At 50.7% G+C, this 26533-nt stretch overlaps 1 long non-coding RNA gene across 1 annotated transcript; it reads left to right on the top strand.

The window, feature by feature from the left end:
* Positions 1–301: 301 nt before the first annotated feature.
* On the top strand, positions 302–20015 carry LOC142294871 (uncharacterized). The gene is made up of 4 exons (XR_012751312.1): positions 302–598; positions 11828–12058; positions 15280–15424; positions 19094–20015. It is a non-coding gene; the product is annotated as an uncharacterized LOC142294871 (long non-coding RNA).
* The last annotated feature ends 6518 nt before the right edge of the window (positions 20016–26533 follow it).

Genomic DNA, 26533 nt, shown 5'->3' with positions numbered 1-26533 from the left:
TGTGCCCTGCGTCTGGTCTCCTCTCGCTCGGCACAGCCTCAGGCAGGGGGCGCCCTCCTCTCCTCTCCCTACACAGCCTCCAGCACGGAGCGCCCCTCCCCCCTCCTCTGTGCCCTGCGTCTGGTCTCCTCCCGCTCGGCACAGCCTCAGGCAGGGGGCGCCCTCCTCTCCTCTCCCTACAGCCTCCAGAACGGAGCGCCCCTCCCCCCTCCTCTGTGCCCTGCGTCTGGTCTCCTCCCGCTCGGCACAGCCTCAGGCAGGGGGCGCCCTCCTCTCCTCTCCCTACACAGCCTCCAGAACGGAGCGCCCCTCCCCCTTCCTCTGTGCCCTGCGTCTGGTCTCCTCCCGCTCGGCACAGCCTCAGGCAGGGGGCGCCCTCCTCTCCCTACACAGCCTCCAGCACGGAGCGCCCCTCCCCCCTCCTCTGTGCCCTGCGTCTGGTCTCCTCCGCTCGGCACAGCCTCAGGCGGGGAGCGCCCTCACCTGCTCTCCGCTCTGTGTCCTCTGGTCTTTACCATAGAGATGGGGGAGGGGCAGCAGCAATGCCGGAGATGCAGTTCCAAAAGCCCCACTGAACTCCTGGAGCCAGGAAGTGACTGTGAGTATAACATGCTGTGTGTCATCTGTAATGTGTTATGTATAATGTGTGTGTCCTGTATACTGTGCATTGTCTGTCTGTCTGTGTATCTGTCTGTCTATTATCCGGCTGTCTGCCTATCTAGCTATTATATATCTGTCTATATATCTCAACTATCTATCCTATATTTATCTATCTATTATCTGTCTGCCTATCTCTCTATTATATATCTGTCTATATCTATGTATCTCTATTATCTATCCCTCTATCTATCTATCTGTCTGATATCTATTTGCTTATCATCTATCCAGTGTCGGCCTGGTACATAGACACCAGTCAATGCCCCAGAAAGCTCTCTAAGGCTGCTTTCACACATCCGTTTTTTGCAGTGCGGCTCAATCTGGCTCCAAAACCTGTGCAACAGATGCGGCGAAAAAAACGGATCTGTTGCATAAGTTTTTCCATGCGGCCCGTTTGTTTTTTGACGGATGCGGCTTGATACTGAGCATGCGCAGTGTAAAAAACCGCATCCGGCGGCCGGATGCAGTTTTTGCTGCAGGACGCCGCATCCGGCGTCCATAGGCTTGCATTGTAAATCGCGCCGGATCTGGCGCAAAGCTGTTTTTGCGCCACACAAAAAAAGTGCCAGGCAACGTTCCATCCGGCCACCACATGGGCTAAATATGCTGCTTCTGGCAAAAAACGGACACAACGCAAGGCCATGCGGCACAATACGGCGCTAATACTAGTCTTTGCGGAAATAAAACGCAACCGGCGGCAAAAAAAAAAACGCTTGCGTTTTTTCTGCAAAGCGCCGTATTGTGCCGCTCAGCTAAAACCAGATGTGTGAAAGCAGCCTAACTGAACAAGGGACACACCGGCAGGGGCATCAAAGATCCAGAGCTCCGACCCAGAACTTCTTGGCCGGAGCCCCGAATCTTCTGCAACCACCGCACTGAACTATGTCGGCATCACCCCGATACAGTCCAATCCTGTGACAGAGCACAGAGCTCCCTGCTCTATCACTGCCCGTCTCCTAAGCCACAGACCGCTGCAGGCCTGTGTCTTAGGAGACCGTATATCCACAAGGGCAGTGCAGTGACATCATTGCATCGCGCTGCCTCCGCAGGCCACCATAGAAGAGAAGATGGAGGCTGCGGTGCTGGGAATCAGGATTAGGTGAGTATAATTTTTTTTATGTCTATATGGGATCTGTGAGGGCTCCTGTTGTATATAAGAGGCTATGTGGAAGCCACTGCTGTGCATAGGAGGCTGTGTGGGGGCTCCTGCTGTATGCAGGAGGCATCTGCTGTAAATAGGAGGCTGTGTGGGGGCTCCTGCTGTGTGCAGGAGGTTGTGTGGGGGCTCCTGCTGTGTATAGGAGGCTGTGTGGGGGCTCCTGCTGTGTGCAGGAGGCTGTGTGGGGGCTCCTGCTGTGTGCAGGAGGCTGTGTGGGGGCTCCTGCTGTGTGCAGGAGGCTGTGTGGGGGCTCCTGCTGTGTGCAGGAGGTTGTGTGGGGGCTCCTGCTGTGTGCAGGAGGTTGTGTGGGGGCTCCTGCTGTGTGCAGGAGGCTGTGTGGGGGCTCCTGCTATGTGCTGTGTGGGGGCTCCTGCTGTGTGCAGGAGGCTGTGTGGGGGCTCCTGCTGTGTGCAGGAGGCTGTGTGGGGGCTCCTGCTGTGTGCAGGAGGCTGTGTGGGGGCTCCTGCTGTGTGCAGGAGGCTGTGTGGGGGCTCCTGCTGTGTGCAGGAGGTTGTGTGGGGGCTCCTGCTGTGTGCAGGAGGCTGTGTGGGGGCTCCTGCTGTGTGGGGGCTCCTGCTGTGTGCAGGAGGCTGTGTGGGGGCTCCTGCTGTGTGCAGGAGGCTGTGTGGGGGCTCCTGCTGTGTGCAGGAGGCTGTGTGGGGGCTCCTGCTGTGTGCAGGAGGCTGTGTGGGGGCTCCTGCTGTGTGCAGGAGGCTGTGTGGGGGCTCCTGCTGTGTGCAGGAGGCTGTGTGGGGGCTCCTGCTGTGTGCAGGAGGCTGTGTGGGGGCTCCTGCTGTGTGCAGGAGGCTGTGTGGGGGCTCCTGCTGTGTGCAGGAGGCTGTGTGGGGGCTCCTGCTGTGTGCAGGAGGCTGCGTGGGGGCTCCTGCTGTGTGCAGGAGGCTGCGTGGGGGCTCCTGCTGTGTGCAGGAGGCTGCGTGGGGGCTCCTGCTGTGTGCAGGAGGCTGCGTGGGGGCTCCTGCTGTGTGCAGGAGGCTGCGTGGGGGCTCCTGCTGTGTGCAGGAGGTTGCGTGGGGGCTCCTGCTCTGTATAGGAAGCTGTGTGGGGGCTCCTGCTGTGTGCAGGAGGCTGTGTGGGGGCTCCTGCTCTGTATAGGAAGCTGTGTGGGGGCTCCTGCTGTGTGCAGGAGGCTGTGTGGGGGCTCCTGCTGTGTGCAGGAGGCTGTGTGGGGGCTCCTGCTGTGTGCAGGAGGCTGTGTGGGGGCTCCTGCTGTGTGCAGGAGGCTGTGTGTGCGCTCCTGCTGTGTGCAGGAGGCTGTGTGGGGGCTCCTGCTGTGTGCAGGAGGCTGTGTGGGGGCTCCTGCTGTGTGCAGGAGGCTGTGTGGGGGCTCCTGCTGTGTGCAGGAGGCTGTGTGGGGGCTCCTGCTGTGTGCAGGAGGCTGTGTGGGGGCTCCTGCTGTGTGCAGGAGGCTGTGTGGGGGCTCCTGCTGTGTGCAGGAGGCTGTGTGGGGGCTCCTGCTGTGTGCAGGAGGCTGTGTGGGGGCTCCTGCTGTGTGCAGGAGGCTGTGTGGGGGCTCCTGCTGTGTGCAGGAGGCTGTGTGGGGGCTCCTGCTGTGTGCAGGAGGCTGTGTGGGGGCTCCTGCTGTGTGCAGGAGGCTGTGTGGGGGCTCCTGCTGTGTGCAGGAGGCTGTGTGGGGGCTCCTGCTGTGTGCAGGAGGCTGTGTGGGGGCTCCTGCTGTGTGCAGGAGGCTGTGTGGGGGCTCCTGCTGTGTGCAGGAGGCTGTGTGGGGGCTCCTGCTGTGTGCAGGAGGCTGTGTGGGGGCTCCTGCTGTGTGCAGGAGGCTGTGTGGGGGCTCCTGCTGTGTGCAGGAGGCTGCGTGGGGGCTCCTGCTGTGTGCAGGAGGCTGCGTGGGGGCTCCTGCTGTGTGCAGGAGGCTGCGTGGGGGCTCCTGCTGTGTGCAGGAGGCTGCGTGGGGGCTACTGCTGTGTGCAGGAGGCTGCGTGGGGGCTCCTGCTGTGTGCAGGAGGCTGCGTGGGGGCTCCTGCTGTGTGCAGGAGGCTGCGTGGGGGCTCCTGCTGTGTGCAGGAGGCTGCGTGGGGGCTCCTGCTGTGTGCAGGAGGCTGTGTGGGGGCTCCTGCTGTGTGCAGGAGGCTGTGTGGGGGCTCCTGCTGTGTGCAGGAGGCTGCGTGGGGGCTCCTGCTGTGTGCAGGAGGCTGCGTGGGGGCTCCTGCTGTGTGCAGGAGGCTGCGTGGGGGCTCCTGCTGTGTGCAGGAGGCTGCGTGGGGGCTCCTGCTGTGTGCAGGAGGCTGCGTGGGGGCTCCTGCTGTGTGCAGGAGGCTGTGTGGGGGCTCCTGCTGTGTGGGGGCTCCTGCTGTGTGCAGGAGGCTGTGTGGGGGCTCCTGCTGTGTGGGGGCTCCTGCTGTGTGCAGGAGGCTGTGTGGGGGCTCCTGCTGTGTGGGGGCTCCTGCTGTGTGCAGGAGGCTGTGGGGGGCTCCTGCTGTGTGCAGGAGGCTGTGTGGGCGCTCCTGCTGTGTGCAGGAGGCTGTGTGGGCGCTCCTGCTGTGTGCAGGAGGCTGTGTGGGGGCTCCTGCTGTGTGCAGGAGGCTGTGTGGGGGCTCCTGCTGTGTGCAGGAGGCTGTGTGGGGGCTCCTGCTGTGTGCAGGAGGCTGTGTGGGGGCTCCTGCTGTGTGCAGGAGGCTGTGTGGGGGCTCCTGCTGTGTGCAGGAGGCTGTGTGGGGGCTCCTGCTGTGTGCAGGAGGCTGTGTGGGGGCTCCTGCTGTGTGCAGGAGGCTGTGTGGGGGCTCCTGCTGTGTGCAGGAGGCTGTGTGGGGGCTCCTGCTGTGTGGGGGCTCCTGCTGTGTGCAGAAGGCTGTGTGGGGGCTCCTGCTGTGTGGGGGCTCCTGCTGTGTGCAGGAGGCTGCGTGGGGGCTCCTGCTGTGTGGGGGCTCCTGCTGTGTGCAGGAGGCTGCGTGGGGGCTCCTGCTGTGTGCAGGAGGCTGCGTGGGGGTTCCTGCTGTGTGCAGGAGGCTGCGTGGGGGTTCCTGCTGTGTGCAGGAGGCTGTGTGGGGGCTCCTGCTGTGCGCAGGAGGCTGTGTGGGGGCTCCTGCAACGATTTGGATATAGTTGTGTGGCCTCTAGAGTTAACTCCTCCTGTGGACCCGAGACACCCCAGTCTGACCCTGTAACCATCTATCTTTTCCATAGTATCTATGTGTGTGTCATGTATATGGTGTAATTTACGCAGTGGCAAAATGACGGGGCCTGTGGGTGATGGGGGGCCATTGCTATTTCCTCGGATGCATGGTTGAACACCATTGAGGACTGGATGGCCACTGGCTCCCTGTTTCGCCCTTGCTCTGCAGCTGTGGGCCCTGGATCAGGGGGAGCCTGTGATGTGATGCCTGTGGGCCCTGCAGCTGCGGCCAGAGTGGGTGCAGACCATGTGTAGGGGGTAATAGATACATATATATATATATTTACTATCTGTAGTACCTGGCGGTGCCCGGAATAGTAACTGTTTGTCTCCCTCTCTCCACTCTGTGTCCCTCTCTGTCTGTCTCCCTCTCTCTCTCTCTCTCTGTGTTTCTGTCTCTGCCTGTCTGTGCTTGTGTGTGTATGTATCTCTGTGTGTCTGTCTCTGTGTATCTCTGTGACTATATGTGTGTTTCTGTCTTTGTGGGTCTCTGTGTGTGTATCTCTGTCTCTGTGTCTGTCCCTGTGTGTCTCTGCCTCTGTGTCTGTCTGTGTGTCTGTGTGTGAATGTGTCTCTGTATGTGTCTGTGTTTATGTGTGTGTCCGTGTCTTTGTCTCTGTATGTGTGGCGGAGGACGAGAACTGAACTCTATCCGGTACCCGTGAGACAAAATGTCTGTTACCCACCGGTCTTTGACCTGTGGCAGCCAAATGTCGCAAAAGCGGGAGAGCCTGCCACCGACCGAGGATGCGGAGAGAGGAGGCCGAAAGTCATGAGGCAGCCGGCTTGGAAGCGGTTCCTCCGGCTGCTTTCTTTGGGCGTGAGTGAGCCCGCCAGGAATCTGAGCTCCTCTGCTCCTTCTGAGTCCTTTTGGACGAGGAGAATTGGGCCCTGCCCGAACCTCGAAAGGACCGAAACCTCGACTGTCCCCTCCACTGTTGAGGTTTGCTTGATCTGGGCTGGGGTAAGGAAGAGTCCTTACCCTTGGACTGTTTAATGATTTCAGCCAATTGCTCACCAAACAGTCTGTCTTGAGATAATGGCAAACTGGTTAAGCATTTTTTGGAAGCAGAATCTGCTTTCCATTCCTTTAACCATAAGGCTCTGCGTAAAACCACAGAGTTGGCGGACGCCATTGACGTACGGCTGGTAGAGTCCAAGACCGCATTGATAGCGTAAGTCGCAAACGCAGACATTTGCGAGATCAAGGACGCCACTTGCGGCACTGATGGACGTATGACAGAGTCCACCTGCGCCAGACCAGCTGAAATAGCTTGGCGTGCCCACACGGCTGCGAATGCTGGAGCAAACGACGCGCCGATAGCTTCATAGACAGATTTCAACCAAAGGTCCATCTGTCTGTCATTGGCATCTTTAAGTGAAGCCCCATCTTCCACTGCAACTATGGATCTAGCCGCAAGCCTGGAGATTGGGGGGTCCACCTTTGGACACTGGGTCCAGCGTTTGACCACGTCAGGGGTAAAGGGATAACGTGTATCCTTAAGACGTTTGGAGAAACGCTTATCTGGATAAGCATGGTGTTTCTGGACTGCTTCTCTGAAGTCAGAGTGGTCCAGAAAAGTACTCAATTTACGCTTGGGATACCTGAAATGGAATTTCTCCTGCTGTGCTGCTGCCTCCTCCGCTGGAGGAGAAATATCCAGCAGTCTATTGATGGCCGCTATAAGATCATTCACCATGGCGTCACCATCAGGGGTATCCAGGTTGAGAGCGGTCTCAGGATTAGACTCCTGATCACCTAGCTCTGTCTCATCATACAGAGAATCCTCTCGCTGAGACCCTGACCAGCGTGATGACGCCGAGGGTCTCTCCCAGCGAGCTCGCTTAGGCTGCCTGGGACTGTCGTCCGAGTCAGAGCCTTCAGCCTGTGATGCCTGGGACCCCCTTGGAGCACGGATTAGTTCCAACTGAGGGGGACCGGGGAACATTGAATCAACAGTGCCCATGGTCTGAGTGACCGGCCTGGACTGCAAAGTTTCTAGAATTTTTGTCATAGTCACAGACATCTTATCAGCAAAAACTGCAAACTCTGTCCCCGTCACCGGGGCAGGGTTCACAGGCGTCTCTGCCTGGGCCACTACTAGCATAGACTCCGGCTGACGAAGTGGCACAGGGACCGAACATTGCACACAATGGGGGTCAGTGGAACCTGCCAGTAGATCAGCCCCACATGCGGTACAGGCAGCATATAAAGCCTGTGCCTTGGCACCCTTGCTTTTTGCGGATGACATGCTGTTGTCTCCTCAGAGCAATATAGGGGTATAAGCCAAGAAGCGACCGTACAGTGCAATATATAGGTACAGACAAAAGTACACAAAACAACACTGTGGCACTAGTGGGGTCAGCACCTAGGTGCTGCTTACCGCCCGCTTAACAGCGGGTGTGTGGTCGCCAGAATCCCCTGTCTGGGTCTCCCAGGGCTATGTCCGTTCTCCAGCTCAGACTGCGTGCAGGAATGGCTGCCGGCGTCCTGTGAAGAGGGGCGGGCCGTGGGCGTGCTGCAGACAAAGAGCGGGAAACTGGCGTCCCACTGTGCCCAGTGAGAGGGCTGGAGTATGTAAATAAGACTCCAGCCCTCGGCGCTGACTATTGTACAGCGTCTCTCCCCTTCCCTGACTGACAGGGCTGGGGGCGGGAACGAAACGTAACTAGGCCGCAGAAGCCGGGGACTAGATTTATAAGCGCTGCCGTCGTAAAAGCACGGTCGGCGCGAAGTCCCCGGCGCACCACAAGTCTCAGCCGCGCCGCAGTCTCCGGGGGCGGCCGGCGCGGTAGTTCCCCACACATAAACTCACTCAGCTAAGCTGCAGTGAGTATAACCCAAGCGCGCAGCGCTACTGTCCCCGGCGCACTAGAACATCCAGCAACGCTGGAGTGTGTCTGTGCCTGTCTGCACGGGGACACAGAGTACCTGAATGTTGCAGGGCCTTGTCCCTGACGGTACCCAGCTCCGTATCCAGCAGGATCTCCGGGTCTGTGGATGGAGCCCAGCCTCAGAGCCTGGAGGCCGGTAAGATCCCACTTCACCAGAGCCCTCAGGGGGATGGGGAAGGAAAACAGCATGTGGGCTCCAGCCTCCGTACCCGCAATGGGTACCTCAACCTTAACAAACACCGCCAACAAGAGTGGGGTGAGAAGGGAGCATGCTGGGGGCCCTTTAGCATGGGCCCTCTTTTCTTCCATCCGATATAGTCAGCAGCTACTGCTGACTAAACAGTGGAGCTATGCGTGGATGTCTGACCTCCTTCGCACAAAGCTTGAAAACTGAGCAGCCCGTGATCCCACGGGGGGTGTATAGCCAGAAGGGGAGGGGCCTTACACTTTTTAGTGTAATGCTTTGTGTGGCCTCCGGAGGCAGTAGCTATACACCAATCGTCTGGGTCTCCCAATGGAGCGCCGAAGAAACGCACCGCGGCAAAAACACATAAAAAAACACAATGTGTTTTTGACACATTTTTACCGCGTTTTGCCCAATGCGGTTTTTAAGTCTAATTATTGACTGGAAGGGTTCAAAAATGAAAACACAAAAAGAACTGACAGCTGCATCTTCAAAAACGCAGCCAACAAAAGATGGCCAGTGTGGACAGCAAAAGAGCAATCCCATAGACTTTGCTGGGAGGAGGAAATGCTGCATATAGGGGCATCTTTGTGACCACAAAAATGCTACAAAAGTTGTCCTGTGTGAACTTAGCCTTAATGTTGTTAGGAACGCCATTCTATCAATGTAATGCATCGTCAGCAGCTGAGGTGTGTATTATGAGGTTCTGCAGCAGCTAAGGTGTGTATTATGTGGTTCTGCAGCAGCTAAGGTGTGTATTATGGGGTTCTGCAGCAGCTGAAATGTGTATTAAGGGGTTCTGCAGCAGCTGAGGTGTGTATTATGGGGTTCTGCAGCAGCTGAGGTGTGTATTATGGGGTTCTACAGCAGCAGCTGAGGTGTGTATTATGGGGTTCTACAGCAGCAGCTGAGGTGTGTATTATGGGGTTCTACAGCAGCAGCTGAGGTGTGTATTATGGGGTTCTACAGCAGCAGCTGAGGTGTGTATTATGGGGTTCTGCAGCAGCTGAAATGTGTATTATGGGGTTCTGCAGCAGCTGGGATGTGTATTATGGGGTTCTGCAGCAGCTGGGATGTGTATTATGGGGTTCTGCAGCAGCTGAGATGTGTATTATGGGGTTCTGCAGCAGCTGAGATGTGTATTATGGGGTTCTGCAGCAGCTGAGGTGTGTATTATGGGGTTCTACAGCAGCTGAGGTGTGTATTATGGGGTTCTACAGCAGCTGAGATGTGTATTATGGGGTTCTACAGCAGCTGAGATGTGTATTATGGGGTTCTGCAGTAGCTGAGGTGTGTATTATGGGGTTCTGAAGCAACTGAGGTGAATTATGAGATTTTGCAGCAGCTGGGATGTGTATAATGAGGTTCTATAGCATCTGAGGTGTGTATTTTGAGGTTCTGCAGCAGCTGAGGTGTGCATTATGAAGTGCTAGAGAATATTACATTATTCGGTGTGCATTTATCTTACAAATTTTCCAACAAAATTATTTGCAGCATTGTCAAATAGGGTGTGCCCAGTCTGGTTAATAAAGGGATTACAATATATATGCCGTAGTTCTTCCATACACCGTGCCCCTCCCTCATGGTGTGTATGTGGTGCTGCACCTCAGTCTGTTCAGGTCATTTCAGCTGAGAGGCAGCGACACATACACAGCGCCCCCCATCCTTATGGTGTGTATTTGGTACTGCACCTTAGTCTGTTCAGGTCAGTGGAGCTCAAAGGCAGCGACACATACACAGTGCCCCCCATCCTCATGGTGTGTATGTGGTACTGCAGCTCAGTCTGTTCAGGTCATTTTAGCTGAGAGGCAGCGACGCATACACAGCGCCCCCCGTCCTTATAGTGTGTATGTGGTACTGCAGCTCAGTCTGTTCAGGTCATTGGAGCTGAGAGGCAGCGACACATATAACCTGAGGACTCTTTATTATATAGAAAGCAGAGATTTTTTTTCTAGGGGAAAACCCCTAATGACGTCAGTTTACCCAGAAGACGCTGAGAGGAGAGCCGCCCCCACCGCGCATGCGCAATCCCCGCACCCGGAAGTGCGATCGCAAATGCCACGCCAAGTACTGGCAAAGATAAGGGCAAGTCACAGCGCTATAGGGGGAGGCATAAAGACATCATATAAACATATAAACATGGTAAAAAAGGACCTAGAGAGCACCACAGGAGCGATTAGCACAGTTTTCATATATCAGATCAGGCACAGTACATAACAGCATATAATTTACAAGACGTTAACATAGTATTGGTCAAGACTGTGCAGGATCAACTAAACAGAGTAAAGTGGTGATCATAGATAGATTTTCCTCTCCACTCCTTTATCCTCCTCCATTTTATTGTTTTTTTCTGAGCAGCAGGACATGAACTCCAAATTTAACATGAGAAATTTGGCAAGGACACAAAAAAGGGGGCACAGGACAAAGTGAACTGTGAAAAAAGGAACACAAAAGAGGTCAATTAAAACAAGGGAATTAAAAATGTATTATTAAAAGACTCAGAAGCCAATCATTACAGGGAAACGGCAACCAAATAATACCCATACGTCCCACTAAGGAGAGTTGAAAAATTCCAACCGCAGAACGAGTATAATGGATTACAAAAAAGACGTAAAGGTCTGTCTCTCGTTCAACCCATTGGGTGTCACAGTGCCGAGAAGGAATATCCAGCGACATTCCACCCGTGCCAACGCCTTATGAATATCCCCACCCCTAAGTCCAAGGTGCACACGGTCAATCCCCCTAACCTTGAGGCTTGAAGGGTCCGACCCGTGATGCATCCTGAAATGGCGGGGGATGGTCCTAAGGGTGTCAATCTCCTCCGGCTTAGCCTGCTTAGCGGCAACTATGTCCCTAATGTGCTCCCTCGTCCGGACCCGAAGTTCACGACTCGTGAGTCCGACATATATTAAACCACACCCACACGTGGCATAATAAATTACGGCCGTGCTAGTGCAGGAAATATAATGTCGGATCTCAAACGTTTTGGATCCGTCAGAGGATCCGGGTGCGGGGATTGCGCATGCGCGGTGGGGGCGGCTCTCCTCTTAGCGTCTTCTGGGTAAACTGACGTCATTAGGGGTTTTCCCTACCCAGGTGACGCCGGAGCAGCCGCCTACACCAGCGTTATGCATCCCTGAGACCTTTGAACTGCGACAGGTGCTGCAGATTTCATGTGACTACGGCAAGTATATAAATCCACTTACCCATTGTTGTCCACGGTCCCCTGAGGAAGTGACACGAAACACGTGTTGGGACTTGTCCCCATGTGTGTCCACATGCTATCTGTCTCCATTGGTAAGCTCCCTGTACTGTTATCCAGTGCTGTTGTGGTTCTCTATGGCTCACTGTTTTTTCTAGCCTGTGATTATCTGACCTTGTTCAGTACACTGTATTAAGTAAAGGCTGGCAGTTGTTTCTATGCATAGGCTTGGATTTAGCACTCAGCACTTTGTATATCAGGGAGACAATATATGAATTACTTTGCATGTGGCCCCACATGGGGATCTTTTCGCCTGTCTTTGTCTAAACCTGTTTTGTACGTTCCATTATATTATATACCCCATGTATCTTGTGTCTAATAAAACTTTTTATGTGCACTATAGCGTTTATTTTTCGCTAATTATTGACCATGGGATATACTGATACGTAGGCAAATTTAAAGACTTCCATTTCTTCCTATTTGTGCATATCTATTGAAGTTGTTGCCTTTTACTCCTAATGAAGTCCATATACACTGCTCTGTTTTCCCTAATCTCTGTGTTTCTGTGTCTTTTCACAGCATTTTTTCTGACCAGTATGGACTAGAAAGCCCGTGAATCTACGTGGCAGACCCAGTTAAACCAGGTTTTTGACATTGAGGGCGAAGTGGACAACTCTGCTGACTCGAGATCACACAGGGAACTCTGCAACCAAACCAAATTGTTATTCAACCGCAGAATGAGATTATGGTGGAATAAAGCCCGCTACACACGCTTCAATATATCTCACAATCCGTCGTTGGGGTCAAGTTGTAAGTGACGCACATCCGGCATCGTTTGTGACGTATCTGCGTGTGACAGCTACATGCGATCAGGATTGAACGCAAAACCGTTGATCGCAAACACATCGTATCATTCTCTAGAATTGAGCGTTTTGTTGCACGAACCTAGTCAATTGTAACGTGTGACATCCCTCATACGATTTTGTTGTCTGATGCTATGTGCGCAGGTGTGCGCTCTGCACCGCAGCTTAAAAAAGGTCTGCTTCAGAGCGCAGCTGAAAAGCTGCGTTCTGAAGCGCCTCACAATGTCTGTCATGCACTAATCTCTGTCAGTCCATCACTATCTCTGTCCCTCACTCTCAGTCCATGTCAGTCTATCCCCCTCTCTCATATACTCACCGATCCCCGATCCCTGGCGCTGCACGGCATTCACACTGCTCCGGCGGCTTTTACTGTTTTGAAAAAGCCGGCCGCCCATTAAACAATTTCGTATTCCCTGCTTTCCCCGCCCACCAGCGCCTATGATTGGTTACAGTGAGACACGCCCCCACTCTGAGTGACAGGTGTCACACTGCACCCAATCACAGCAGCCGGTGGGCGTGTCTATACTGTGTAGTGAAATAAATAATTAAATAATTAAAAAAAACGGCGTGCGGTTCCCCCCATTTTTAAAACCAGCCAGATAAAGCCATACGGCTGAAGGCTGGTATTCTCAGGATGGGGAGCTCCACGTTATGGGGAGCCCCCCACCCTAACAATATCAGCCAACAGCCGCCCAGAATTGCCGCATACATTAGATGCGACAGTTCTGGGACTGTACCCGGCTCTTCCCGATTTACCCTGGTGCGTTGGCAAATCGGGGTAATAAGGAGTTATTGGCAGCCCATAGCTGCCAATAAGTCCTAGATTAATCATGTCAGGCGTCTATGAGACACCTTCCATGATTAATCTGTAAGTTACAGTAAATAAACACACACACCAGAAAAAAATCCTTTATTAGAAATAAAAACACACACATATACCCTGGTTCACCACTTTAATCAGCCCCAAAAAGCCCTCCTTGTCCGGCGTAATCCAGGATGATCCAGCGTCGCTTCCACCGCAGCTGCATGGAGGTGACCGGAGCCGCAGCAGACACAGCCGCTCCGGTCACCTCCATGCAGCAAATGAAGACAGCCGTGCGATCAGCTGCTGTCACTGAGGTTACCCGCGGCCACCGGTGGATGCAGCGGTGGCCGCGGGTAACCTCAGTGACAGCAGCTGATCGCGCGGCTGTGTTCATTTGCTGTGTGGAGGTGACCGGAGCGGCTGTGTCTGCTGCGGCTCCGGTCACCTCCATGCAGCTGCGGTGGAAGCGACGCTGGATCATCCTGGATTACGCCGGACAAGGAGGGCTTTTTGGGGCTGATTAAAGTGGTGAACCAGGGTATATGTGTGTGTTTTTATTTCTAATAAAGGATTTTTTTCTGGTGTGTGTGTTTATTTACTGTAACTTACAGATTAATCATGGAGGGTGTCTCATAGACGCCTGACATGATTAATCTAGGACTTATTGGCAGCTATGGGCTGCCAATAACTCCTTATTACCCCGATTTTCCAACGCACCAGGGTAAATCGGGAAGAGCCGGGTACAGTCCCAGAACTGTCGCATCTAATGTATGCGGCAATTCTGGGCGGCTGTTGGCTGATATTGTTAGGGTGGGGGGCTCCCCATAACGTGGAGCTCCCCATCCTGAGAATACCAGCCTTCAGCCGTATGGCTTTATCTGGCTGGTTTTAAAAATGGGGGGAACCGCACGCCGTTTTTTTTAATTATTTAATTATTTATTTCACTACACAGTATAGACACGCCCACCGGCTGCTGTGATTGGGTGCAGTGTGACACCTGTCACTCAGAGTGGGGGCGTGTCTCACTGTAACCAATCATAGGCGCTGGTGGGCGGGGAAAGCAGGGAATACGAAATTGTTTAATGGGCGGCCGGCTTTTTCAAAACAGTAAAAGCCGCTGGAGCAGTGTGAACGCCGTGCAGCGCCGGGGATCGGGGATTGGTGAGTATATGAGAGAGGGCTGGTAACTTTAGTTACTCAGGAGATTAGCGGTCACCGGTGAGTCTTCACTGGTGACCGCTAATCAGGACGCGACACAGACAGAGCCGCAGCATCACAATGAAGTCGGGTGAAGTTCACCCGAGTTCATTCTGACAGTGCGGCTCTGTCTGTGTCTGCTGTCATCTGCCATTCAGCTCTGCTACATGGCTGTCTGTGTCTGCTGTTAGCGGCCATGTAGCAGAGCTGAATGGCAGATGACATAGTAAAAACGCATCCCTACACATTACACACGCTTGGCAAGTCAATAAATAAAAAAAAAAAAAAAGGTGCCCAATGCATACGTCACAGAACACATGATCTAAAGGATCGCACACACAATTGACCAATTTAACATAGACTACTAACGCTCGTGTGACAGCAAATGAACGACCAACGTGAAATCTCATAGATCCCGTATGCAACCTGGGCGTGTCACATCGCAAATTCGATTGTACAACTAATTGCAACGTGTAAAGTGGGCTTTAGGCTTTCATGCAACGTTATGTCGACAGGGGTTTGATACCCCGTGGCCTTAGGGTACAGGTCTTTCCCTCTTTCAGCGTCTCGGACGAGGTCTTTAAAAAGGACTGGGAGGATGCAGCTTCTGCATGCTCCAGGACCTTCATGCAATTGCTTATTAAAAACAACGAGACCTCTCTCCTGGACATTGATATAGAGATTACCACCCTACAGGAACGTTTATCTAAAGAACTGACTCCCCAGGAACTTTCAAATTTTCATGAGACCATGAATAAGGAATTTGCAAAATGGAAGGAGTTGGTCTCTAATAAAACCAAAAAATATCAACGTGACTGATTATAAGAATCAGCAGGTGTATCGCTGGAGGGGGACAGTACGTCGCAGGAGACACTTTGTCGGTCTTGCAGCTTCTGATCGGCCTCCTCCATCTCTTCAGTGGAAGATGAGAACTTGGTATCTGACCATCATCAACCAGGCCCATCACTAGAGGTTTTGTTGGTAAAAATCGACCAGGGAAGGCTTCACCAGGCCCCGCTAAATTTATATCAGGCTCAGCCGCTAAGAGGGGCAACACAAATGAACTGGAGGTGATTAATCTTTCCAAAATTGTACTAATGACCAGGTTGAAGTTCTAAAGCTTGGGTTGACATTTGTACCTGACTGTAACTTTGATCTTTTCACAGTCTCAAAGGACTTGAACACCTGTTCCTTAGGAAGTTGGTCCTCCACAAACTTCATTCAAAAAAAACCCCAGGCCTGGCTCTTGCGCTGACGAGATTGAGGAGGAGGCTGTACGTACTCTTGAGGAGCTGGAAGGACAGGCGTCTGGTGAGCTTTCTGGCATCTTCCCTACATATTTATATCTGCGCTCCACCACGTTCCCCCCGTTTTCGCTTTGCCCCCAAGTCCAGATCTTCCATGACTTAGGCTGCTTTCACACTACGTCTTTTTAACATGCGTCCTGAACGTTTTTTTAACGCAGAAACGGATCCAGTGCAAATGCGTTTTCATATCAATGCATTTGCAATGGACTCGCGTTAACATGCGTTCACCTGCGTTTGCGTGCGTTATAGTGAGGATCCAGCGACTTGCAGTTTTTTAACATCTTTCAAAAACGCTACTTGTAGCGTTTTTGAGCTGCGTCCAACTTCTGCAAATTGCTGGATCCTGACTAAACAGCATGCAAACGCAGGTGAACGCTGGCATGCTGATAGGCAGGATCCTGCTTGCTCTACTGAGCATGCCAAGAAAACCAGCCTCCGTGATCAGTCTATCTCTCTCCTCCCTCTGTCTCTCTCCCCCTCTCTCTCTGTCTCTCCCCCTCCCTCTCCCCCACCTGAGAGCTGCGGACACTCGTAACCAAGGTAAATATCGGGTAACCACTTATCTTAGTTACCCGATGTTTACGTTGGTAACGTGTGCAGGGAGCCCGGCTCCTAGCAGCTGCAGATGCTTGTAACCAAAGTAAATATCGGGTATCCAAGCAAGTTACCCGATGTTTACCTTGGTTACGAGCCTCACAGCTGTCAGAAGCCGGCTCCCAGTCTGGCACGTTTAGTTCCCATCACTCCCGATCACATGACTCGAATGCCCGCCCCTAAACATCCAGTGACAGGATCCTGCAAAGTAACACATGCGTTTGCATGCATTTTTTGCTGTAAAAGCAGGATCCGCTTTTGCAGCAAAAAAAGTTCAGGACGCATGTTAAAAAGACGTAGTGTGAAAGCAGCCTTAGTCATGGGAGATCTAAGATCATTACCCAAGAGATATCCAAGCAAGAACCTTGCTGTTAAACACCAAAGGGCGCTTGAGGAACTGAGGAATCTGTATGGGGTAGTGATTAAACCAGCGGATAAAGGGGGTAACGTGGTGGTGTGGCCATCTGCTATGTACGAGCGCGAAGTGTACAGGCAACTGAAGAAAGCTGACTTTTACCAGACCCTTCCTTCAAACCCGACAAACACTTACTTGACCCAATTGACTCTAATACTCGAGAATGTTCTTGCCTCAGGTACCATCACTAAAAAGGTCTATGATGGTCTCCTTTCTGAAGGCGCCGGTGACACCCACCTTCTACTTACTATCAAAAATTCATAAGAACCCTCGGGTTCCTCCTGAGCGTCCGATTGTCTCTGGCATGGGAGGGCTGTGTGATGCAATATGCAAGTTTATTGATTTCTATCTCCAGCCTTTGGTTGAGACGCTGCCCTCCCATGTTAGGCTAAGTTCACACTTCCGTTGTTTTCAATCTGTCAGGTCCGTCAGCAACGGATCAGTTATTTTTTAGATGTCAACTGATGCAACTGATGTGTTTTTCACAGGATTCCTTTCATAGGAATCCTGTGAAAAAACAGATCAGTGGCGTCCGTTACATCCGCTGTGTGTCCGTTTTTTGACAGATCAGTCAAGATCCGTTTGTGTTTGGGACAGCCCAGTGGGCGTGCCAAACATGCTGGGCATGCTCAGTAGAGCATGACGGAATCCAGCGCTGGATTCCGTCGTAAGACGGATTACGACGGAATCCAGCACCATAGACATACATTGCAAGTGTGACGGATGGCGACGGATTCCTGCGCGGTGCGTTGTTTTCGACGGCCCGAAAACGTTACATTTTGCGTTGCTCCCGCCCGGCGGTCAGTCAAAAAACGACGGACCGCGACGCAGCGGACGCAACGCAGGGTCATCAGTCGCAATCCGCCACTAATGCAAGTCTATGGGACACAACGGAATCCGCTAAACGGATTCCGTTGTTTACCATAGCGGAGGATTTCGACTGATACATTTTAGCGGAAATGTGAACTTAGCCTAAGAGACACCTCGGACGTCCTGAGGAGGCTTAATGGATTAACGGTGGATGGTGGAGTGTCACTGGTGACTTTGGATGTTGAGACACTGTACACCAATATTCGTCACGAACATGGCCTTCAGGCAGTTGAGTATTTCTTGAGTATGAGCAATTGGGAACCCTCCTTACAACACCTGATTTTGGAATTATTGGAGTTCGCAATGATGCACAATGCCTTCACCTTCGGGGGGCGGTTCTTCCTCCAGCGGCGCGGCACTGCGATGGGGGCGGCTTGCACGCCGTCGTACGCAAACCTCTTCCTGGGCTACTGGGAGAGGGAGGTTTTCGGCGGCGGTGTGCCGGCTAGCTCCCATGCGCAGTGCTGGCTCCGCTTCATTGATGACATTTTTGTCATCTGGGGAGGAGGCGCCTCGGAGCTTGAGGGCTTTGTGCGCCACTTGAACTCCAATCCATATAACATCTTTCTTACGTTTCAGGCTGACCTAGCTAGGGTGGATTTTTGGATATCAGTATATCTATTGGTGATCAGGGTGTTTTGATTACTGATATCTATCGCAAACCCTCATCAGTGAATGCCTTGCTGCATTCATCCTCGGGCCATCCCAAATCCACGATTAATGCTGTTCCAACTGGACAGTTTATTCGTTTAAAACGGATCTGTTCCGATATGAGTGTATTTGAGGATCGGGCCGGTGAGATGCGTGACAGATTCATGGAAAGAGGATATAGCGCTAGATCCATCAAAAAGGCGTATAGACGCGCCAAATCGGCTCCACGAGACCAGCTCCTGTTGCGTTTTAATCCTGAGAGGATACGACCTGTTGAGACTAAGGTCCGATTTGTCTCATCTTTTAACCACCAGTGGGACTATATCAGAGGAATCTTTACAAAACACTGGTCTGTTTTACAAACAGAACCTTTGTTGAAGGATATCCTACCCGAGCGACCCCTTATGACGGCTCGTCGGGGCCGGAGCCTGCGCGATATGCTGGTTCACAGCCATTATGTGACGCAAAACAGGCTACCATTCTCCACGGGACGCCCTAGGTGCGGGTCTTTCCCTTGTGGTTCATGTCTTGCTTGTCGGCATGGCAATATCATCAGGGCTACATCCTTCACTTCCTCTGACGGATCCAAAACGTTTGAGATCCGACATTACATATCCTCCACTAGCACGGGCGTAATTTATTATGCCACGTGTGGGTGTGGTTTAATATATGTCGGACTCACGAGTCGTGAACTTAGGGTCCGGACGAGGGAGCACATTAGGGACATAGTTGCCGCTAAGCAGGCTAAGCCGGAGGAGATTGACACCCTTAGGACCATCCCCCGCCATTTCAGGATGCATCACGGGTCGGACCCTTCAAGCCTCAAGGTTAGGGGGATTGACCGTGTGCACCTTGGACTTAGGGGTGGGGATATTCATAAGGCGTTGGCACGGGTGGAATGTCGCTGGATATTCCTTCTCGGCACTGTGACACCCGATGGGTTGAACGAGAGACCGACCTTTACGTCTTTTTTGTAATCCATTATACTCGTTCTGCGGTTGGAATTTTTCAACTCTCCTTAGTGGGACGTATGGGTATTATTTGGTTGCCGTTTCCCTGTAATGATTGGCTTCTGAGTCTTTTAATAATACATTTTTAATTCCCTTTTTTTAATTGACCTCTTTTGTGTTCCTTTTTTCACAGTTCACTTTGTCCTGTGCCCCCTTTTTTGTGTCCTTGCCGGATTTCCCATGTTAAATTTGGAGTTCATGTCCTGCTGCTCAGAAAAAAACAATAAAATGGAGGAGGATAAAGGAGTGGAGAGGAAAATCTATCTATGATCACCACTTTACTCTGTTTAGTTGATCCTGCACAGTCTTGACCAATACTATGTTAATGTCTTGTAAATTATATGCTGTTATGTACTGTGCCTGATCTGATATATGAAAACTGTGCTAATCGCTCCTGTGGTGCTCTCTAGGTCCATTTTTACCATGTTTTTATGTTTATATGATGTCTTTATGCCTCCCCCTATAGCGCTGTGACTTGCCCTTCTCTTTGCCAGTACTTGGCATGGCATTTGCGATCGCACTTCCGGGTGCGGGGATTGCGCATGCGCGGTGGGGGCGGCTCTCCTCTCAGCGTCTTCTGGGTAAACTGACGTCATTAGGGGTTTTCCCTACCCAGGTGACGCCGGAGCAGCCGCCTACACCAGCGTTATGCATCCCTGAGACCTTTGAACTGCGACAGGTGCTGCAGATTTCATGTGACTACGGCAAGTATATAAATCCACTTACCCATTGTTGTTCACGGTCCCCTGAGGAAGTGACACGAAACACGTGTTGGGACATGTCCCCATGTGTGTCCACATGCTATCTGTCTCCATTGGTAAGCTCCCTGTACTGTTATCCAGTGCTGTTGTGGTTCTCTATGGCTCACTGTTTTTCTAGCCTGTGATTATCTGACCTTGTTCAGTACACTGTATTAAGTAAAGGCTGGCAGTTGTTTCTATGCATAGGCTTGGATTTAGCACTCAGCACTTTGTATATCAGGGAGACAATATATGAATTAATTTGCATGTGGCCCCACATGGGGATTTTTTCGCCTGTCTTTGTCTAAACCTGTTTTGTACGTTCCATTATATTATATACCTCATGTATCTTGTGTCTAATAAAACTTTTTATGTGCACTATAGCGTTTATTTTTCGCTAATTATTGACCATGGGATATACTGATACGTAGGCAAATTTAAAGACTTCTATTTCTTCCTGTTTGCGCATATCTATTGAAGTTGTTGCCTTTTACTCCTAATGAAGTCCATATACACTGCTCTGTTTTCCCTAATGCACTAGGAAGACAGCGCATGGGGCAGGAAGCACATGGGGGGAGGGGAGAAGAAGGCAGCGTATGGTGGGGTGGGAGGCAGACACTCCACTAGGAAGACACTCAGGGGCACAGCTGTGACAGCACTTTCCCTAAAACATGCATTACTGATGACACTTTCTTCCAGGGAAGAGTGTGCTGGAAGTGACCGCAATCTCTGCCCCCTGATGATGCTTTGTGTCCCAGCATGCACTGGGGTACACAAACAGATGAGATTATGGAACTAAAATAGTTTACACAAGCACCTTGCTAGGTAGCTCATGGAGAAAACCAGCAGAGAAAACTGCTCTGGATAAGCAGCTAAAAAGGGGGGGGTGATGGGGTTTTTGGACCGATAACGGCTCTAGGTCAGAAGATGACAGGAAGTGGGTAGATGACATGGCGAGAGGTGGCTGGGATCAGGTTATGTCGGCAACAAGCTATAATCAATGATTCACAAAAGCTTTCATAGCATGAGAGCAGCAGACAGAAGAAGCCGGAGAATTTCCAATTGAGCCTTCAATTTTTGAACGTTTTTTTTTTACTTTGTGCAGATCTCACATTGTCATGATTACATGAACGTCTATGTGATTGCAGTCATGTGACAACTAGTCTCATCCGGCTTCTATCAAAAGAAGTGAATTGAGAGAAGGCAGATGAGACTAGTCAGCATGTAACTGCACAAGGAACCTGGAAATGGTGACAGCGGCACAGTCACATGGTCACTCACATACAGCGAGACTGAGGTATTCTCCGGAGACCGGACAACCCCTCTAACACAAACACATTGACTGGTATTTATTGCTGTCTTACCTCCTGTCTGCTCATGCGCTCTTTACTGGCACTTCCTTTATCGGCCCTTTCTTTATCGGCCCTTTCTTTATCGGCCCTTTCTTTATCGGCCCTTTCTTTATCGGCCCTTTCTTTATCGGCCCTTTCTTTATCGGCCCTTTCTTTATCGGCCCTTTCTTTATCGGCCCTTTCTTTATCGGCCCTTTCTTTATCGGCCCTTTCTTTATCGGCCCTTTCTTTATCGGCTCTTCCTTTATCGGCACTTCCTTTATCGGCCCTTGTCGGCTTCATAACTAAAACAATTCAAATGGACATTGATGAGATACAATCTTTACATTCGGCCTCATTTACATTTTTGTTGTTCCTGTTTTATGTCACCCAACCTGAAATTACTGAGACACTGTGATATTGCATGTAAGGCTGGAGTCACACTTGCGAGTGACTCACATGTAATACGCGTGAGTCTCACATCACATCACCCGGCGCGGCCGCACACTCTCCTGTATTTCTATGCAGCTGAGACGCTCCTGTCAGGAGAGTGTGCGGCCACGCCGGGTGATGCGATGTGAGACTTGCGTGTATTACATGTGATTTACACACAAGTGTGACTCCAGCCTAGCCTCCAGCCTCACAGTGAGCTTATACCACATAAAAATAGCTCATAAATAACATTTACATCTACTTTACATCAGCAGCAGTTTTGGAACAATTTGCTTGCTAGCAATCTAGAAGGGTTAAAAGTTTCTCAAATTTTTTTTAGGAACTATCACATTTGAAGTGACTTTGAGGGGCCTACGTGACAAAATATCCCCAAAAGTGACAGTTTTAAAAAAAAGAAACCAAATCCAAGAAGCTTAATAACTAGAGTTGAGCGGATCGGCCATAATCCGGGTCTGGCGGATCCGGATCAGGTTGCCGCCGAAGTCCGGATCCGATCCGGAATCCACGGACATGTAAATCAATGGGGAGGAGAGAGAGAGAGAGAGAGAGAGAGAGAATCGTGCACTCCGAATCCCAGGTACTGGTCGGACTCGGATCGGGCTCTCAAACCGTGCGGATCCGGATTTTGCGGACCCGGGTCCGCTCAACCCTATTAATAACCCCTTAGATGCGTCACACTAAAGCAATTTTGAAAAAAAAAATGAACATTATAAGTTTTCACACAAATGTTTATTAGCCAAAAAATTGCTCAATTTCACGAGGCTAAAGGGTGCTTTACACGCTGCGACATCACTAACGATATGTCGTCGGGGTCACGGTGTTTGTGACGCACATCCAGCGTCGCTAGCGACATCGCAGCGTGACAGCTAGGAGCGACGATCAACGATCACAAAAACTGCAAAAATCGTTGATCGTTGACACGTCGCTCCTAATCATAATGTCGTTGGTCTTTCATTCCACAGGTTGTTAGTCGTTCCTGCGGCATCACATATCACTGTGTGAGACACCGCAGGAACGACGAACATCATCCTGCCTGTGTCCACCGGAAAGGAGGAAGGAAGAAGGTGGGCGGCATGTTCCGGCCGCTCATCTCCTCCCCTCCTATTGGGCGGCCACTTAGTGACGCCGCTGTGACGCCGAACGCACCTACCCCTTGAAGGAGGGATTGTTTGGTGGCCACAGCGACGTCGCTGAACAGGTCTGTGCGTGTGACGCTGCCGTAGCGATATTGTTCGCTACGGCAGCGATCACCACATGTCGCACGAACGACGGGGCCGGGTGCTATCGCTCTCTCGTGACAGCGCTAGCAATCGCTAGTGATGTTGCAGCGTGTAAAGCACCCTTAACAGGAAAACAAATATTGAGCATAGAATGATGTCCTATTTCTCCTGAGTATGTCGGTACTGCTGTGAGCACACGGCGGGGCCTGGAAGGGACGGAGCGCAATTTGCCATCTATTCCAGCCAATTTTGCACTACAAAAGTCAGACCATGCTGCGTTTTGGAGAGCCCCTAATGTGCAAACAGTTAAAAAACTCCCACAAGTGACCCCATTTTGGAAAAATAAAACCCTCAAGGAATTTAGATATGTGGTGAGCACCTTAAACCCCCAGGTGCTTCACAAAATTTATAACATTAAGCCGTGAAAATAAAAAAAAAAAATATACAATAATATACAAATTCTGATTTAGTCCTAATTTTCTCATTTTCACAAGAGTAACGGGAGAAATTACACAACACATTTTGGGGTCCATGTTTTCTTCTGAGTACACAGATACTCCTCAGGTAGCGGCATACAGGATGGCTGAGAAAGGAAGGAGCACAATTCACTTTTTTTTTTTTTTGAGCGCCATAGTTGGTTGGAATACATAGCGGGGCGCCATGTTACATTTGAAGAGCTTCTGATGCGGAAAAACAGCAGAAACCCCACAAGTCACCCCATTTTAGAAACTACACCTCTAGGGGAGTAGAGAACATCTTCAAGGTTCAGGTGATTCACACAACATTGGCCTGAGTAAATGAAAATGTAAGGTTTTTTTTTTTCTACTACAATGTTACTTTGGCCTCAAGTTTTAAATTTTCAAAAGGTTTAATAAGAAAACAAATTGCCTCAATTTGTTGTGCAATTTCTCCTGAGTACGCCAATGCCCCATATGTGAGGCACAGTACAAAGATCAGAATGGAAGGAGCGCCATACCGGAGTGCAGGCTTAGATAGATTGGGCTTGTCGCATCTAATAGACGTGACAATTCTGGGCGGCTGGAGGCTGAAATTTTTAGGCTGAGCTTCCTCAGCCTGTGAATACCAGCCCAAGCTGGTTTTATCATGGCTGGGTATGAAAATTGGAGGGGACCACAAGTTGTTTTTTTAATTATTTATTTAAATAAAAAGAAAAAAAAAAGCTGCATGCGGTTCCTCTTCTTTTGATACGCAGCCAAGATAAGTACAGTTTTTAACGTAAAAAAACTGGGGAAAAAACTGGTTTCTTTTTTTGAGAATTGGAGATTCTTTTCCCTAAGGAAGGAGGCAGATGAGTCTCAAACGCGTTGGAATGACCTAAATAAAAGAACAATTTGTTATACTCATGCTCGTGGTTTCCTAGCGCGGCATAAAACCCGTTTTTTCCCCAGTTTTTTTACGTTGAAAATTTTGCTCTGTGACAGGGCCGCTGCTGAACCACCTAAGCGCTCATCTACGTCTACAAAGGGGTTGTGACTGGCACAACCCTGCCAGGTGAGTGCATTGCTCTTTTACCTTTCGCCCTGTAAACCGGGTAAGACCCTATTGCGCCTTTTTCTCTCCCATCACAGCACCAAGATAAGCACAGGGCTGGGGCTGTAGCCATGGGCTTTATCTGTGCTGGGACCCTGCTCCAATTGTTTTATTTATTTTTATACCTCGGTACTGACCCGCATACAGCGCCTGTCAGTGATTGCAGGCAGACGCAGTTACACAGGCTGGGGGTGCGTCTGACTGCAACCAATCACAGACGACAAGACGGCCGGTGGCGGGGAAAGCAGGGAAAGCCGTGTGTATGCGATTGAGGCACAGTAAGTGAATGTGCGACCCGGAAGCAGTGTGCTGCCATGACACGGACCCTCAGTAAGTATGAAGAACTCACTTCATTCTTGTTTTCTTTATTTTTCCTTTATTTTTTTTTTTTAATTTCTCGAGTGCCGAATTTGGATCAAACACCCGGAATCCCGGACCTGTGTTCGGCACCCAGGCATATTTGAAACTGCGTGGATCCTGACTTTTACAGTCAGGGTCCGCCCAGCCCTACTAACCATCCTTTACTGCTCCATGAAAGGCACTAAAGGGTGCCAGCTTAAAATATGTAGGCGGGTGGGACATTATATATGTGTTTGACATCCATCCTTCTATCCTAGCTTTATAGGCTGTGTGCCCACGATTAGGGTTTGCAGCGTTTTGGATGCAATATGTTTTCGCTGCGTCCAAAACATTGTGTTGTACAGTACAAGCACAGTGGATGGGATTTCTAGAAATCTCCTGCACATGGTGCTTCTGTTCTCCACCGCATAAAATAACCGGCAGTGTGGTTTCCCGAGCTTCAGGATGTCAGTTTATGCTGCAGAGACAAGCGTGTTCTCCACGGATAAAATAGAGCTAAAGTCCACAGCAGCCTGAACCCAGATCGCAGGCACAGGCAGCTGTGTTATTATCCTGTGGACCAAAATTGCATCTCTTCAAAAGGGCTGACAGTGTGTCTTAGACGCAGTGTCACCGGATCTTGGGCACATAGTCTAAAAGTGAGAAATTTGCTGCTACAGCAACATTTTTGTGACCTGTGGGTTAAAAATGCTCACTATACCCCTGAATAAAATCCTTGAGGGGTCTAGTTTCCAGAATGGGGTCACTTGTGGGGGAACTCCACTGTTAAGGCACATTAAGGGGTCTCCAAACGAGACATAGCATTCGCTAATGATACCAGCCAATTTTGCAGCCAAATGGTGCTCCTTCTTTTCTGAGCCCTGCCTTGTGCCCAAACAGTTGATTTCCACAACATACTGTTGAGGAAAGCCATTGGATCAAATACTTAATTAACCTCTTCACAGGGGATTGTGGGAAGTGTGTCGATTTTGCCTTACATGAGCCAGGTTTTCAGCGATAACTAAGATGGCCACCGATTACATCATAGACCCGCCCATCAGCATGGATCCACCAGATGACGACATAGACCCTCCCATCAGCATGGATCCTTCAGATGACGACATAGACCCTCCCATCAGCATGGATCTGTCCAATGATGTCATAGACCTGCCTACGATGATGCCCAATCAGCTTTTAGACTAAAGGGTGCTTTACACGCTGCGACATCGCTAGCGATCTCGTTAGCGATGTGACATGCCAGATCGCAGATCGGATTTGCCGAGATCGCACATAGGTCATTATTTGAAGCGCCGATCACATGTGCGATCTCGGCAAATCGTATGTGCGATCTGGCGCGTTACATCGCTAACGAGATTGCTAGCGATGTCGCAGCGTGTAAAGCACTCTTAACTCATTGTTCGACCCACTGACCAATGGAAACATCCAAGTATGCCCATTGGTATGCCAACCATGCCCCTTTTCTTAGTTTTTACAAGAGCATGTTCCTGGAATAAAGAAGTCTGTTTTCTGGGCCGACATTGGTCAAGGAAAGATGAATATCCGACTGTGTGTCTAATCTCATTTTTCAAGCATGCACTCGATCCACACCATTAGAATCAGGCAGTAGGGAACTTGTGGAACTTTGTAAGAGATCACCTTAACAATATGAGGTACCAGCGAACTCAGGAGAAATTGCACAATAAATTGCTTGGTGCATTTTCCCTGTTAACCTTATGGAAAAAACAAATCTGGTTGAAGTAACAATTTTGTGGTAAAAATTTATTTTTTTTATTTTTGCAGCTCAATATTATAAAATTCTGAAATTCTGTGAATCACCTGGGGGTTCAAGGTGCTCACCAAACATTGGATCACTTGTGGGGGAGGTTCTGTTCTTTAGAGACCTTAGGGGCCCTGCAAATGCAACATGGTTCCAAAATTA

The sequence above is a fragment of the Anomaloglossus baeobatrachus genome, chromosome 1 (genome assembly GCF_048569485.1).
Source record: "Anomaloglossus baeobatrachus isolate aAnoBae1 chromosome 1, aAnoBae1.hap1, whole genome shotgun sequence".
Taxonomy (NCBI): domain Eukaryota; kingdom Metazoa; phylum Chordata; class Amphibia; order Anura; family Aromobatidae; genus Anomaloglossus; species Anomaloglossus baeobatrachus.
Note: the sequence above shows the minus strand (reverse complement) of the source record. Positions and strands in the feature narration are given on the sequence as shown.